Source organism: Cricetulus griseus (assembly GCF_003668045.3).
Source record: "Cricetulus griseus strain 17A/GY chromosome 1 unlocalized genomic scaffold, alternate assembly CriGri-PICRH-1.0 chr1_0, whole genome shotgun sequence".
NCBI classification, from domain to species: Eukaryota; Metazoa; Chordata; class Mammalia; order Rodentia; family Cricetidae; genus Cricetulus; species Cricetulus griseus.
Genome location: NW_023276806.1, coordinates 101,075,362 through 101,092,138, shown reverse-complemented (window position 1 = coordinate 101,092,138; position 16,777 = coordinate 101,075,362).

The window sequence follows — 16,777 nt, the reverse complement described above, 5'->3', positions numbered from 1 at the left end:
CATGTGGTTAATGGCCCTTATTTAAGGCATCCCAAGTGTTCAGATGCAAATATATGTGCATATGAGCAACACTAAAGGAAGACAGCTAATTTGTGTGTGTGTGTATGTGTGTGTGTGTGTGTGTGTGTGTGTGTGTGTGACAATAATAATTAAAGAAAAAGAGGCTATGACTATGAGAGGGGGCAACATAGGTGGAGTTGGAGGAAGAAAGAAAGGAGAAATGATTTAAATGTAGTGCTAATATCTAAAATTCTCAAAACAAATAGTCATGAATGTAGAAGGGAGGCTACTAGTTGGAAGACAAAGAGGATTACTGGCAGTGGGTAAGAAAGGATAATGGGGTGAATACGGTCAAAATAGACCATGAACATAAAAAACAAAGTCATGGGCCCTGAAGATAAAGTGCCTTCCCTCTGCTAGGTACTACATACTTACTTAATAGCCAGAGCTTATTTGCAATCAAACAGTTAAACATACTTTCATAGGATTCATTTACTTCATATGAATTATCAAAGCACACATGAGCACACCATTTTAGCAGCACATGTTCAAAGTAGTTCATAGGCAAACTTCTGCCATTGCTACATAGAGTTACCATAAATAAATAAGTCAATAATTTGAAAGCTTATTTTGATGAGAAGACTCAAAAAAACTCACATTTTTTTCTCCCCTCGGAGGCATTTCATAGACAAAGAAAGAGAAGTGAATTGAGGACCTGATGCTTACCTTTTTTCTTCTGACTTGAGAAACCATGTCCACTGGTGTTAGGTTAAAGCAACCACTGTTAGACTTTAATGGGGAGAATGTGTTTCTGATTGTCATTCAAGATAAAGCTCACTGTTTGATCTAAGTCCACCATCAATCACAAAGGAGCCCTTAAATAAAATCTTAATATTCAATGCAAATTATCTATGTTATAAAGTTTTAATGTTGCAGAGACCAGATCCCCAAAACAGTCCAAGGCAGAATGTAAAACAATTATTTCTGTACAGACTATATACTGACAATGCTTAGGATAAGGGTCTAAGGAGGAAATATCTGGAATAAGCATAATAACAGAATTTTGCAAAAGCACATGGGACCTCTTTCATAAGAATGGGTTCTATTTACTGAGAAGCAATGCTCAGAAGTTTTTAAAATGTAAATATAATTTTGCTATAAAACTCAGCAATTAAAAGTGTTATAAAATACATGCTGATAACTAAAATAAAAACAGAGCATCTTTCCCTTTGTTAAGAGATTATTCTTATTCTCTGCTGTTACCAAATGTAGGTATCCCAAAGAAGGCTTTGGGAAACATGGTTTCAAATCACTGCTCTGGCCTTACCTGCCTAGACCTTCACTCTTTACTGCCCCCCTATCTCACAGTCCTCAACTGTAAATCATTTTTCTCCACACATTGTGATTATCCGATGGACTGCCATTTTTTTCTTTTTTTAAGTAGTAGTCTTTTTGCTTTTTTAAAGATTTATTTATTTGCTGTGGATACAGTGTTCTGTCTGCATGAATGCCTGCAGTCCAGAAGAGGGCATCAGATCCCACTAGAGGTGGTTATGAGCTACTATGTGGTTGCTGGGAATTGAACTTGGGGACCTCTGGGAGAGCAGCCAGTGCTCTTAACCTCTGAGCCATCTCTCCAGCCCCACAACCATTCTTGAAGTCAATGAAATCAAATACCAGCAAGCGATTTTTGTTAGTTCATTTGCATTTACTTTCCATCTTAATCAGCCAATACCTCATATGTAAATTACTAAACCCTCCAAGATATTTTTTCAGCTCATGATTTTTGATAGATATCATATTGGTCCACCAAAGGTATTTGCACTCTCATCACTTAATGCTATTAGTGTGTTACCTTGAACAGCAAAAGGCTCTACAGATGCAATTCATTAAGTTCAAGCTGTTGAGATCAGGAATATTTGAAGTCCAGGTGGGTGAGCACAACTCAGTATTGAGAGAAGAAGAAGAATCAGTCAGAGAAAGAAATGTGATCACATAAACAGGCCAGAGTGATGTAAGGATGAGGTCATAAGCCAAGGAATGGAGAAACTGGGAAAACAGCCAGCAAACAGAAGAAGCACTAATCCACTGAATCATTGATTCTAGTCCATGGACTTACTTCAGACTTCTGAGCCCAGAATTGCAAGATAGTAAGTCAGACCTGCCTCAAGCCATTTAACATATGGTAATTTATTATCAAGACAACAAGAAAGGAATATATCCCCTCATGTTAGTTTCTGTGTCCACAGCCCTGGTTATAGTCTGTCTTTCCCAAAACACCTGCCAGTCTTTTTACTGCATTCCTTCCTTTTAAAAATGATTTGTTTATTTATTTTATGTGTATGAGTATTTTCTCTGAATGTATGTCTATATTCCACATGCATGCCTGGTAACTGCAGAGGCCAGAAGAGAACATGGAAGTTACATATGGCTGTAAACTGTCATGTGGATACTAGGAATTGAACCTAGAACCTTGGAGAAAGCAAATGATTTTGACAGCTGAGACAGCTATCTCTTCAGCCCTACTAGACCACTTCTTAGCCTACTTAACAGTAGTTTCTCTATAATCAGTAGTCTCCTCAGCAAAGGACTCCTGAACACTTTCTCTTGTATCCCACCCCAAGCAATCATAAAATTTCCTCATGATGACCTTCCTTTACCTCTCTCAACAATCTGTATCTTCCAGTCTTGCTTGCAAACACATACATGTCCCTCTTTGACTTTCCAAGTGGTGCAACCCATAGCTAGGATTTTCCCAAAATGCAACCCTCCACACACCTTTTCACAGAGAGTCTCCAAGGCCTTGATGAATAATTATCCCTCCAGAGTGCCACCTCTTGGTTTCTTAGATGTCATGAGCTGTAACTACTGGATGTGTCCATCTATCCATCTTTAGACCCTTCACCATGTACTTTGGACACATCGATTCATGGGTCTGTCTGTCATCATTTTTTTAAGATATGATGAAATGATTACTAAGGGAAGGAAGTGACAATTATCTGTGGTTGCATGGCATAATCTTGACACATAATAGTTACATGTTATATGTTGAAATGAGCTAAATTATTGAATTAAACTATGTAGGATTGTGTATCCCTTCAAAGATTAGTTTCTAATAAAGGAAGGGAGATTGTTTAACACTTAAATGAAATAATACTGAGAAGCTGTGATAGACATATCTGTCCCTAGGGAAATAAGTTTTCATGTGTGCTATAAAATGTCACAATTCATTCTGTCATTTATATCCTGGTAAACCTCTGCACAACAAGGAATAGTAGAAAAGGAATCAGGATTCAGTGATGGATTTTAAGTTAAAAAATACAAATAAATAGGCTGGGGAGATGGCTCAGTGGGTAAAAGACTCAACAGGTATAAGGACCTGAGTTCAGATCCCACCAAACATCCTTGTAAAAGCTGAGTGTGGTAGTGAGAACCTGTTTCTCATTCCCTGGGTGATGGCAGAAAAAGAGGATCCATGGAGCACACAGGCCAGTTAGTCTAGTCAAAATGGCAAGGTCCATGTTCCATACAAAACGGCCATCCCTCTGGTCTTTGCACATGTATGCACATGCATATACTACATATCATACAGACACAGACACACACACAGACACACACACAGACACACACACACACACACACACACACACACACAGAGAGAGAGAGAGAGAGAGAGAGAGAGAGAGAGAGAGAGAGAGAGAGAGAGAGAGATTGTGTCTATTTGATGCTGGCAAGATTTAGCAAATGAAGGGGAAAGATGTAGCAGGATAATGCATAGTTTAAAATCTGCATTCATTATTGGAATTCACTGAAACTCTCCATAATGATCTCCCATTGCCAAATTCATCGTATCATATGGCTAAAAGGTTAATAGGACCTTCTTGAGACTTATTTTTGTTGCTTCATTTACTGGAGAGCTAGAAATAAATTGTGAGAGATATCTTACTTGAAAATTACTCTACCTGGGTGCTGCAGATTATTAGGCCATAGATCCTACCAGAAAAGCTGGGATATGAGCAGGACTAAGCTATACACTTGGCTTTTCTCTACAACCCAGAAAACACTAGTAAATTCCCTGAACAGGGAGGCAGGGACTTGCAGTATTCTACTTGTGAGATAGAATTTTTGCTAAAACAGCAGACTAAGCATCTTAGCTCTTTTTCTTTATTTCCCCCGCTTTCTTTTTCAGACCTGAGGTTCCCAGACAACTGAAGAGGTACGGTTATTTGCAAGGTTTTGAAGCTGTTTCCATTAGCACACACACATTTCTAGCTGCTCAGTGATATCCTCTTTCCCTGTTAAATGCTCTCCCTTCCTGTCTAAAACCTGGCATTGATGCGGTGCAGTTAATGCATACAGCTCAGTTCCTTCCAGTCAATTGTCTTTAAAGTATTAAAAATACTACCCAGCCGTCCCTCAGCCCATAGCCCTTCCTCTTGATGAACTTATTCAGTCTCTCTACTGTGTTGTCGCCATTGTTCTTTTCCCCATAACCACACCTCCGTCTCTATGCCTTCCAAAATTTCCTGTGCAAACAGTTCTAACTATAGCTTAAACATGGAAGGTTGCCATTTCCTTCATTGTTATCTATTTCTAAATACTTAGGTGTTCGCTTCCCCCTATAACTTTCCTAACAATTATTTAAAAATGTGTAGACCTGCAAGAATTTAAGCCATCCTTTTATACTGCATTTATAATTCTGCTATATTTCTGCCACATTCTCCATAATATCAGATCATTGGCATTCTATATCAAACCCTCAGCACAATTCTTGTATAAGCTTCCGGTTTAGACAGTAATATACCTGCTAGATTCCTGCCTTGATAGTTAACCAGAATTATCAACTTAACTTGATTTAGAATCACACAAGAGATATGCCTTTTGAGTGTGTTTATGAAGATGTTTCCAGAGAGGTTTAGGGGACAAGGAAGGACCCATTATGACTGTGGGTGGTTCCATTCTATGGGCTAGGATCCTGGGCTGAAATAAAGGAAAACAATAATAATTTAAGTGTTAATCTCAGTCTGTTTTCTGACTATGGCTACAAAGTGATCAGTAGCCTTACACAGCAGTCACAGTGCTTGTTCTGCATGATGGACACATGATCTCAAACCAGGAGCCAAAATAATCCCTTCCTTTCATAAGCTATTTGGTCAGGTGTTTTGTGATAGCAAGAAGAAAGCTGTCAACACACCTAGGTAGCCCTTAAAAAATATTTTTTATAACTGGCCTATGGATACTAAAATTATGTTTAATTGAATATTAACTATATATGCCATGTATTGGTACACTTAATTAAATATGTGTGGACGCACAGTTAAACATTTTGCATTTCTGCGTTTTGTCAGTTTGATCTGAATCATTTCTGAGAAGTGTTAGAATCTCGAGTTAAAATGGGTAATACATTCCAACCTCCCCATTATTCTCACCACTTCTTCCTCCTACTTACACTTACTATCAAAGAAAATGAGAAACTGAAGACATTAGAATTGCTCATTAGAAATTAAGTCAATTTTGTAAGCTATGGTTTCATTGTTGGGGAATGAAAATGAAACCTATAATTTGATCTCGACTTCCTGATGTGAAAAAAACCTCCTGGATTACAATTCCATCTCCCATATCCCCCAGATCTGCATGAGGTAACACCCTGGTAAACACTGACATGTCCTGGGACCAATTCATGTCTACCCAGTCAGGAGGTCACTATAAATCTTATCATTTATTAACGCTTCTTCTGCTATTGCACACTAGCAAAAACTTCCAAGATTTATGAATAAAATGAATATTAAGTGTATGTATGTAAGAGAACAAGATTTAAACTCTTCAAAACCATCCACACAGCTATTTGTATAGCAACTTTAGTTGTTTTACTTTGGGGGTTCAAACTAAGTACTTGGAATTATGACAGCAGAATTTGAGTTTTTGGATCTTTTTCTTGATTGGCATTGTGTAGAGAAAGTAAAACATGTGAAAATGAAAATATAATAGAATCACACAGAGACATAAAGATAAGTAGAGAAAGAGACTGTTGCCTGGTTCCTATTTCTAGATTTGGAGCCCTTCCCCAGGCCAGCCTGCATTGCTTATGGGTCTTGAAGACATAACTACATCCTGAAGACTTCCCTCTTTTCCTTTAATTCCTTGAGTTGATTTGCATTTACACTGTACATGTAAATGCATGTATATTTCCATGTTCACATGTTTTACTTTCTCTACACAATGCCAATCAAGAAAAAGACCCAAGAACTCAAATTCTGCCATCATAATCCCAAGTACTTAGTTTGAACCCCCAAAGTAAAACATCTAAAGTATACAGCTATCATGGCAAACTTGTTACAACTGAGAAATGTGTCTTGACCACTTCTGAGATCAGAAGATGATCAGTCATCAGTTCTCACCATGTCTTTTACGTTTAACACATACCTGAACTACAAAGCCTGGATAACTACCATCCATCCAACTTGAACAAAATTCGAGAAAAGACATCAATGGCAGTTTTTCAAGTTGCAGTAAATTCTGTCATTATTGGGAAGAGCCATTTATCCTAGAGCCAAAGGAACTCTCTACCCTTTCCCCTTTTAGTTCGTTTGGGCCATTCTATTTCCTCCCTGGTGCATTCGAACTTGGTGATGAACGTGTGTTCTTTTTACACTCTCAGCAATGGAAAGCCATCAGTTCACAGTCAACTACCAATTTCATTTACTACAGTAAACAGAATCGCTTCTCAAGTCATTAGTATCTCCAGGAACAATGCTTGAATTAAGTTGGAATTACAATAGGTAGAATATACAGTTCTGAAGCTAAATCCACTTCTATACAGGGGTTCTCATACACATGATGAGGTGAGAGGAAAAGATGGTTTTGAATGTGGTATCTACTTCCATGTAGAACAGGTGCATCCCTTGACTTCTTTCTAGAATAACAGCATCTTAATTGTGTTAGTGACTTTGGAAGACAGTCAAACAAAGTATCCAAGTGGTTCTTGCCCCCAGAAGCAGTCCTGGTCCTTTGTTTCACTGAGATAGGACATGGCATAAGGTTCAGTGGGTTGGGAATCTATGGGAAGAGGCCTGATTGCAAGCAGCTTCCTGTGACAGAAAAAGTCTGAAATCTTAATCCTAGAATTCACTCTTAGGACACTTTCTTGCCCGAAACATCATCACATTCTCCCGTCTTGTGTATCAGCAATAAGGGTGCTGTGGTTTTTCTCCTGTCTACCAAGCAATGTTGACATATGTCTTAACTGATTTATAATTTGAATAAGGAAGAGAACATTAATGAAAGTTGACTTAAGTGTATAAGCAATGCATTTCTCAAGCCCCCCCCCCCCGCCCTCCCACCCAAGACCTTGCCCTGTCATCCAATAACAAGTACTTGTATCACATGAACTAATCACCACCTCAAGTTCAGCACTTCAGAAATAGAAGTATCCAATCTCTGCATGAAAGAGAAATGGAAGTTGACACCAGGCATTTCTGGTTTAGCCAAAACACCTTACTTATCAAAGCTTTCAGGATTGGAACCCAAGTCACTGATGATACTATTACATCTATCTGTACTTGTAAAGTAATGTAACATTAGTTCCTATTTAGACGTCTGCATGTCACACACACACCCATCTCACAAGCTAGATATTTTCAGATTCCAGATGCCACTTTGACTACATCATTCCCTTCCAAATATCTGTTAGTGGCTGCCATCTCCAAATCAAATCCTTTTTTCCTTATATAAAAACACTTCTGGATATGGAAATAAACCATGTTTCCTCTGAACTGAAGCATTCCCTTCAGGGTGTGGCCTTCTAAAGATTCAAGATGGAAGCTTCTTAAAATTAGAAGTGAATGAGACCTAGAAGGCCTGGAAAGTAAACAAAAATCACCAGTCTCAAAATGTCACTGAAGGTTGAAAAATGTAGAGGTCCTTCCCAAAATGTAGACAAGCAATGACCTTTGATGGGGAGACAAGATACTCCAAACTGTAGAGCAGCCTGCAAACCAGACATGGAGCTCCAGAGATACAGCTTTCATCAGTCAGCTCTCATGCTGGGGTGGGCTTTTTGGTCATGCAGTTGCCTTTGAGCCTCCTGAATTACTCCTGGCCTGTTTGCCTGACAGGAACCCTAGTAAGCTCACCAGTCCAGTCAGATAAGCTAAGGTGGAATCATTTCCTTGGTCAGTTATCAGTACCCTGACTGGTGTGAGAAGATGTTTGTTTACATTGTCATAGGAAAAGTCACACAGTATTTATCCATTCTGCTGTATGTGTTATCTTCTGCACTCAATCTTAGTCAAAGACAGGGAAGCAACTAATCCTGTTCTACAGAATGAACTATTTATGAAGCAATGTTTCTACTATATGGCTTTGCTCAAGTTGTAATCTACCCACACATCATCACTCCAAGCAGCCTCTCCACTCTGCCTAACTCCTCCAACTATTTAAGGGCAGATGGGAAGCTCAGCATCCCATCCTTGAATGCTAGTTTTATAGCTGCAATGCAGGTTTTCAGTTAATCATACACTATATGAAATTGAGTGTTCCTGTGGTTTATTAGAGCCTCATCGTCGCCCTGTATGTAGTATTGTGAGTTTCCATAGCCGAAGAACCAGGGCCTGCATCCCACATCATAAAACTCACTGATGATCACACAGTGGCTGTAAAAAAATTTAATGATTAATTGACTTATAAATAAAAACAAAGTAACTGTCTTCATCTAAATGATAGCTTGGTTCAGGACTATGAAATTTCAGAGAAATTTAATCATCAGAAATTCTATTCTGACCTCTTTGACTTTCTCTATTGCTCCAGGCGGGCCCTTTTAGTGATTTTGTATTCATTTTCTTAATCCAAAAATGGAAGTAAGGCTTGTCATCTGTCTTACTCACAGAGAGTGGTGAGGAGTATTCTAGTCGATGCAAGGCACACGGCTAATACAAAGTTTAATAAAAATGATAAATAATGTCCATTATAAAATTGAACCATTGTTCAATTTCTACTGCCCTTTCGGTGCTTTGATTCAGTTCTCCCTCACTGAAATTTGAGAACTTTAATCTGATGAAATGTTTTACTAATAACCATCGGCTTCCTGCATTAACCTTTTCTTATCATTAGGTACACCTGGATGGCATGAAATTATTCTTTTAAAGAAATCAATACATCACTGTAAGTGCATAGAAAACAGCTGCTAATGAGCTTCAGATGAGAGAAATCTGTTTTAACACGTGATATCAGAAATTCTAAGAACTTTAATCTGCTGAGCTGATTTTGATGGAATAACATTTTAACCAATCTCAAATAGTATTTTCCTTAATTATTTCCATAATTTCTTTAGGCAAAATTCCTGTTTTCTTGTCAGAGAAGTTAATTTTCTTTTTCTGTGAATTTCCAAACCAAATATTTTTTTATATTTCTAAGGGAAAAAAAACCAAAAAGTAAATTCTATTAAATGACTTCATTACCTCAAAACTGTTTATTTAAAAGCACTTGTCAAGTAATGATCTCTTGTGATAAATCAAAAGTCCTAAGACTGAGTAGATTTTGGAAGTTAGGATGAGGCTTAACAAGGCATCAGATGATTATTTCTAGAGAGATAGTTGGTGAGTGCTCAATAAAGTCAATTAAAATCACCTGACCTGGAAGGAAGAAGGCAAATGTGCCAACAGAGACAGCTGTAAACATCTGGAAAGCAGATTACCCACAGTTGTGGGTTTTGTAATTCTTCTGGTTAAACCCACTGTCAAATGCATATCTTAAAGCCTATTACAGTTTATAAACATTTTTGACAGTGTGAACTAATCAACCAAAACGTAGGAGTGATAAAAAATGAAGTAAGCCTCAAATCTTTTTTTTTTAAATAATTCTATCTAGAGGCATTGGGAAAGACAAAGATATGAAGTTTCTTCCCTTTTATTGAAAATAGATTCTTTTCTCATATAATATATCCTGATTGTAGTTTCTGCTCTCGCCACTCCTCGAGGCCCTCCCCACCTACCTTCCCCTCTGGATCCACTCCCTTTCTGTCTCTCATTATAAAATAACAGACTTCCAAGAGACAGCAACCAAACATGAGAAAAAGAAATATAATAAATTTCATATTGAAGTCGGACACAGCAGCCCAACAGGAGGGAAAGAATCCCAAAAGCAGGCAAAAGAGTCAGAGATTCTCTCATCCTTACAGTCAAAATCTCATAGAAATACTGAGCTATTAGCTACAATATACACTCAGGGGACATGATACAGACCCATGGAGTCCCTGTGCTTGCTGCTTCAGTCTCTGTGAGTTCACCTGAGCCTTGCTTAGTTGATCCAGAGGGCAGTGTTCTCCTGGTGTCCTTCACTCTCTCTGGCTCTTATAATCTTTCCACCTGCTCTTCTGCAGGATTCCTTGAGCTCTGAGGAGAGGAATTTAATGGAGACCCCCATTTTGAATCCCTTTTCATGTAATGTCTGGCTGTGGATCTTTGCGTCTGTTCTCATCTGATGATGACTGAATAAGGCACCAATCTATGACTCCTAACTCTCTTCTCTTCTCTTTCTCTCTCTCTCTCTCTCTCTCTCTCTCTCTCTCTCTCTCTCTCTCTCTCTCTCTCTCTCTCTCTGTGTGTGTGTGTGTGTGTGTGTGTGTGTGTGTGAAATTTTTGGTTTTACCCTAGGTCTCTGGGCTATCTAGTCTCTGGTTCTTGGTTACCCAAACAGTGTCAGGTATGGGTTCCTTCTTGTGGAGTGAGCCTTAAGTCAAATCAGACATTGGTTGGCTATTCCCACAAGTTCTATGCCACCATTACCTTAGCACATCTTGCAAGCAGGACAGATTGTAGGTCACAGATTTTTGTGGCTGTGTTCATGTCCATGTTTCTCTCTTGGTAGCTTATGGAGTATCTTCCCCTCACCAAAGAGACTAGAAACAGGGCGGGGGGCGGGGGGGCGGGGGGCGGGGGGCGGGGCGGGGAAGGCTCCATGTAGACATCAATTTGACTTCTAGTTCAATGAGTTGTGTTAGTGTTGTTCTCAGCAATGGGGCCTTGTTGTCAGTTTGTTGAGAGTGACCTTTTGTCTTAGCAATGGCCTGGGTTGTTTGGGAATTTCCATGAGACCCCCTTGGCCAACCCAGTTCCACCACTGGAAGCCTTGACTGGCAATAAGAGATGGCCATTTGAGACTCTATCCACCATTACTAGGAGTCCTCATTAGGACAACCTTCAAAGATTCCAAGAAAGTTTCCACTGCACTAGTTTTCCACCCCTCCCAAGGCCTCCCAATTCTAGCTGTCTCTCTCAACACTCTCTCCCTCTACCCCACCCCACCACTCACCTGATCCCCATCTCTCATCTCCACATGCCCCAATCTGCCTGTGAAGTTCTGAAGAAGTTCAGCATCTGTATTGCATGTGAATTTCATCCTCCCTGGCTTCTCGCCTTATGCCAGATACAGGCTCGGGTCTGGAGCATTTTCTCATAAGTCCTTTATGATAGCTCCTCTTATAGGCACATCCTATACCTTGTCCCAGAGCTCTAGCTGCACTGGAATTGCAGTTATTTCTTGGTACAAAAGATAACACAGTCTGACCCATATTGGCCTTTAAAGTTTTTATGACTTTCTAAATATTGTCTGTTGTTGTTCCTTTGTTTTCTATAGTACTGGGGTTCACATCCAGTCTTGAGCATGCTAGGCAAAGGTGGAACACACCGCCCACCCTCTAGCTCGTGAATCTCTTTAAGCAATTTCTCTATTTCTCTGGCATAGGGTCTCTGCCACATACTTTGCTGGAAGCATCCCTTCCTTAACCTTCTACTTGCTATCTGATGACAGGCACCCATCCTTCAGTGTCAACTCAGCTCTGGAGATTCCAAGACCAAGTTATTTTCACCTAGTTATACTGACTTAAAGCACCTGAGATTTACTCTGATTAACAGAAATGCTAATTAGTGTCATTAAGAAACACTGTTTCCCCAAATATTTATGTTCATGAAGCAGAAACAATACCTAAACTGTTAAGCACTGAGCTCTGGTACCAATCATGTGGACTGCATGTCAGGGACTTGGTGATTTTTGCTAAATCAAAATGCAAACAGCTAATCTTTCACTATAACTCATTGAATAGAAAACTATAAAGATAATCTAGCAGTGTGGGAATAAGAAATAGCCATAAGCGAGTTTAAAGCAGAATTTAGAACATGATGAAAATAGAATGGCTTTAGATTTCAGGAAATTAAAAACACACAAAAATGATGTTGTATAAGTTCTGTGCTAATTAGTATGATAAAAATAAGGTTAATATTCTTATTTTTAAGAAAAATTAAGTAGGGGGAAATAACTAGTATGCAACATGATTCTTATACAGGATTATAATCACTTATTAAGTTTTTACTGTTGCTGGAATTTATTTCACCTTTTGTAGTGCTTAGCCTATATCAGAAAATCCTCATTCAAGTCTTTCTGAATTAATAAAATTTAAAGGAACTTGAATCCTAATTATTTTTTATTTCAGAATTCTTTAAACATCAAACATTTCTTAGACCATAGTTTTAGCCACTGTCAGCTGGTGACCAGGTGTTTTAAAATTAAGACCATAAGAACCAATAAGAGTGCTGTGAAGGTTCAACCTTCAAAGTCAGAGTTCCAGCAAGCCTGAAAATGAAATGTTAAGATGTGGAAACAAAAGTAAGGGTTCATTTACTTACCCAACACCTGCCCGTACACAATCGGCTCAAGCCCTTATTCATTAGATGAAACCTACAATTCAAGTCCAAATCATGAAATGAAGTCCACTTGCAGAAGACTCTGGAAGCCTGAAACAGCATATCCAAAAGACTGCCAAGATTTTTTCTGCTAAGTAGTACTCCAGTGTAAATGTACCACAATTTCTCTATCCATTCTTCGGTTGAGGGGCATCTAGGCTGCTTCCAGTTTCTGGCTATTGCAAATAATCCTGCTATGAACATGGTTGAACATATGTCCTTGTTATATGTTTGTGCTTCTTTTGGGTATATGCCTAGGAGTGGAATTGCTGTATCTTGTGGTAGACTCATTCCCAATTTCTTGAGGAGTCCGCCATACTGATTTCCACAGTGGCTGTACAAGTTGGCACTCCCACCAGCAGTGGAGGAGTGTTCCTCTTTCTCTGCATCCTCTCCAGCATAAACTGTCATTAGTATTTTTGATTTTAGCCATTCTGACAGGAGTAAGATGGTATCTCAGAGTTGTTTTGATTTGCATTTCCCTGATGACTAAGGATGTTGAGCACTTTCTCATGTGTCTTTCAGCCATTTTAGATTCCTCTATTGAGAATTGTCTATTTAGTTCTGTAGCCCACATTTTAATTGGATTGTTTGGTGTTTGGGGGACTAGCTTCTTGAGTTCATTGTATATTTTGGAGATCAGCCCTCTGTCAGATGTGGGGTTGGTGAATATATTTTCCCAATATGTGGGCTGCCATTTTATCTTGCTGACTGTGTCCTTTGCCTTACAGAAGCTTCTCAGTTTCAGGAGGTCCCATTTATCAATTGTTGATCTCAGTGTCTGTACTACTGGTGTAATGTTCAGGAAGCAGTTTCCTGTACCGATTAATTCAAGGGTATTTCCCACTTTGTGTTCTAATAGGTTTAGTGTAGTTGGATTTATGTTGAGATCTTTGATCCATTTTGACTTAAGTTTTGTGCAAGGCGATAGGCTTGGGTCTAACTGCAGTCTTCTACATGTCTGCAACCAGTTATGCCAGCACCATTTGTTGAAGATGTTCTCTTTGTTCCATCGTGTAAATTTGGATTGTTTGTCAAAAATCAGGTGTTCATAGGTGTGTAGGGTAATATCAGGGTTTTCAATTCTATTCCACTGGCATACCTGTCTATTTTTGTGCCAATACCAAGCTGTTTTCAGGACTATAGCTCTGTAATAGAGCTTGAAGTCAGGGATGGTGATGCCTCCAGAAGTTCCTTTATTGTATAGGGATGTTTTGGCTATCCTGTGCTGGATGTCTCTACAATTTTGTTCAAATGACTATAGAACCTGGAAATGCTGTTGCTGCTATTGATGCATAACATATTGCCATTATTGCTCTCTCTCTCTCTCTCTCTCTCTCTCTCTATATATATATATATATATATATATATATATATGCTAATTGAAACTCAAATATGTGATGAATCCAAGGTGTTTCAGAGAGTGCTCACCTGTGCATGCAAATTTGATTTCATCTTTAGTAAGTAATAAAGTTATATGCTTGCCAAAAAAAATTGACACACTGGAAGACAAATGTCACACAATTTCAATTTTATGTGTAACCTAGAAATGATGAACTTATGAAACAGAGAGCAGAACTGTGACTATTAGGCTTCAATGTGGGTCTTTTAACAATGGGGAAACGATTGCTTTAAGGATATAAAACTGCAGTTGGACAAGAGGCATGGACTCTGTGAAGGCTTGAGGTCTACTAAGAGCATGATAAATATGGTTGATAACAATACGCTATATTTTAAAAGTTGTGAGATAATATACTTTAAGTGTTCTCAAAACAAAAATGATGAATATGTGTGATATAACATGTTAATTGGTTTAATTTAGCCATGCCATTGTGAACATACTGTACTGTGTATCATAATTGTGCATGACTTTATTTATGAGCTAAATAAATAAATGGAAAAAAAGATGTCTGACTTTACAGGCCACATGAATAGGAAAAAAAAGACTGCCAAGAGTCCCCAAACAGAATGCTGGCTGTTATGGATCTTCAATAATCCCACATTCAATAAGAATCCCTGTTTTAAAGTAAGAACACACTGATGCTATAGCATCAAGGAATTACTTAACATTAAATATGTATAAAAACATTGTACAACTTCATTCATGGTTTCATCATCTTATTAATTAAATTTGGGTTTTTTTGATGATTTCAAACATGAACACACTAAACACTCTCATATTACCCCACCCACATGACTAATATCACATAGTTTGCATTTATTTTTAAAATGTAAAATTTTGTAAATTTGGAAGGTAACAAAATTATTAGATTCCTTTAGTAATGTTTTCCCTTAACAAAGCTTCTTATCTTCAGAATGAAGTCTGATCACCCACAATTTAGGCTTTCTTCTGTTCTACACTTCAGACCATAATGTTTTTCAAGTTATTATGATTAAAATATATAGTGTTTTATTATATACATGGACAGGATACCCAAAAATAACCCCTACATTTATATACACAGAAAAAATTCATAGTATATTCTTGACTGACAGTATCTTCTTATCTACAGAAAGAAAAAAATAGAAAAGAGAAAAAGAAAAGTGAAATGGAACTAGAAGAAAGCAAGGGGATAGAGAGGGGAAAGGAGGAGGTGGAAGGGAAAGCCAGAAAAGAGAGTGGGGGGAGGAGGAGGGATGGAAAGGAAAAGTGGCAAAGGGAAGAAAGAAAGGGGAGGGAGGGGGGATTGGGGGAAGGGGAGAAGAAAGCTCAAACTTCTTAGTAGTCCATTGTTTTTGTTCTTAATATAAGAGATTTCATACATATTGTCACCATAGAAACAAAACTTTAGAGTTGTAAGAGTACATTTCAAAAATCCATTCATGCTTTGTTTATTAATTAGGTTGCTCTTTGACAATTTTATACATGTACAAAATACATAGTGACCACTCTCAACCCCCATCCTCTTCTCCCTACCATGCCTGTGTACCTGCCTTCTTCCCTACAAATACCTTTCTTCTACTCATGTCTCTGATTATGGCTCAGAGTAACCTTTGTCTACATTGATAAAAAGCATTTATCAACTCTTAAGAGTCTTTGTCAGGAAACTTAAGTGGACAGAATCATAATATCATTTCATATGGATACCATTACTTCTTTTCCTATTTATTCTTTTTATTTCTGTCTCTTGTCTACGTGCTATAGGCAATACTTCAGGCACTTTACTGCACAGAAGAAGAAGGTGGACATTCTTGTCTTCTTCCTAAACTTAGTGGAAATGCTTTAAGATTTTTCTCCACTTAACCCAGTGCTGGCTATAGGATTATTGCAAACAACTTTGGCTAAGCTGAAATATAGTCTCTATACCTAGTATCTCCATATCTCCATGATTTTTTTTATCATGAAGTGATGTTGGGTTTTACAAAAGGTCTTTTCTGCATCTACTCACATGAACAAATGATTTGAAATTAAGTATCTCAATTTTTAAATATCACATTATCAGTTTGTTTATGTTGAAGCATTCTTAAATGGAGCAGCTGACAATGTTTTTATTTTTATATATTAAATAAACACAATTCAGTATTGCCTATGCTTTCCACCTCAATTTCTTAAACTGTGGTTGCAATTCCATATAAGGAGACATAACTAGATGTGATGGTTATAGGGAAATTTGGTAAAAGTTTTCTGATTACACTATAAAAGAAAAGATTCAAAATCAAATGCACAATGAATCCATTGCATTGTGGTTTGGGCAGTATCCCCATGCTGTATAACACAACTTCCCTGCAGCCTTGGTTATGAACACTTATGCACTTTGCACTGGGCATTCCATCATGATATGTACCAGCAGCCACTGCTTTCTGAAAACATTCAGCTCAGAATAGCCATTGCTCTATGCTATGAAGTGCAGTGCTTTTACTATATACACAACACATAATGGCTTCATTATGGAAGGTTAAACTTTTGTATTTAAATGTTTGATTTTTAAAATTGTAGGCTTGAATTTTTATTTTTCAAAAATTAGTACTATCTGCTTGGGATTAAGCTAGAATTTCCAAAGTGACTACCTTGTAGTCATATGTATTTGTGTAAAATGGCATTC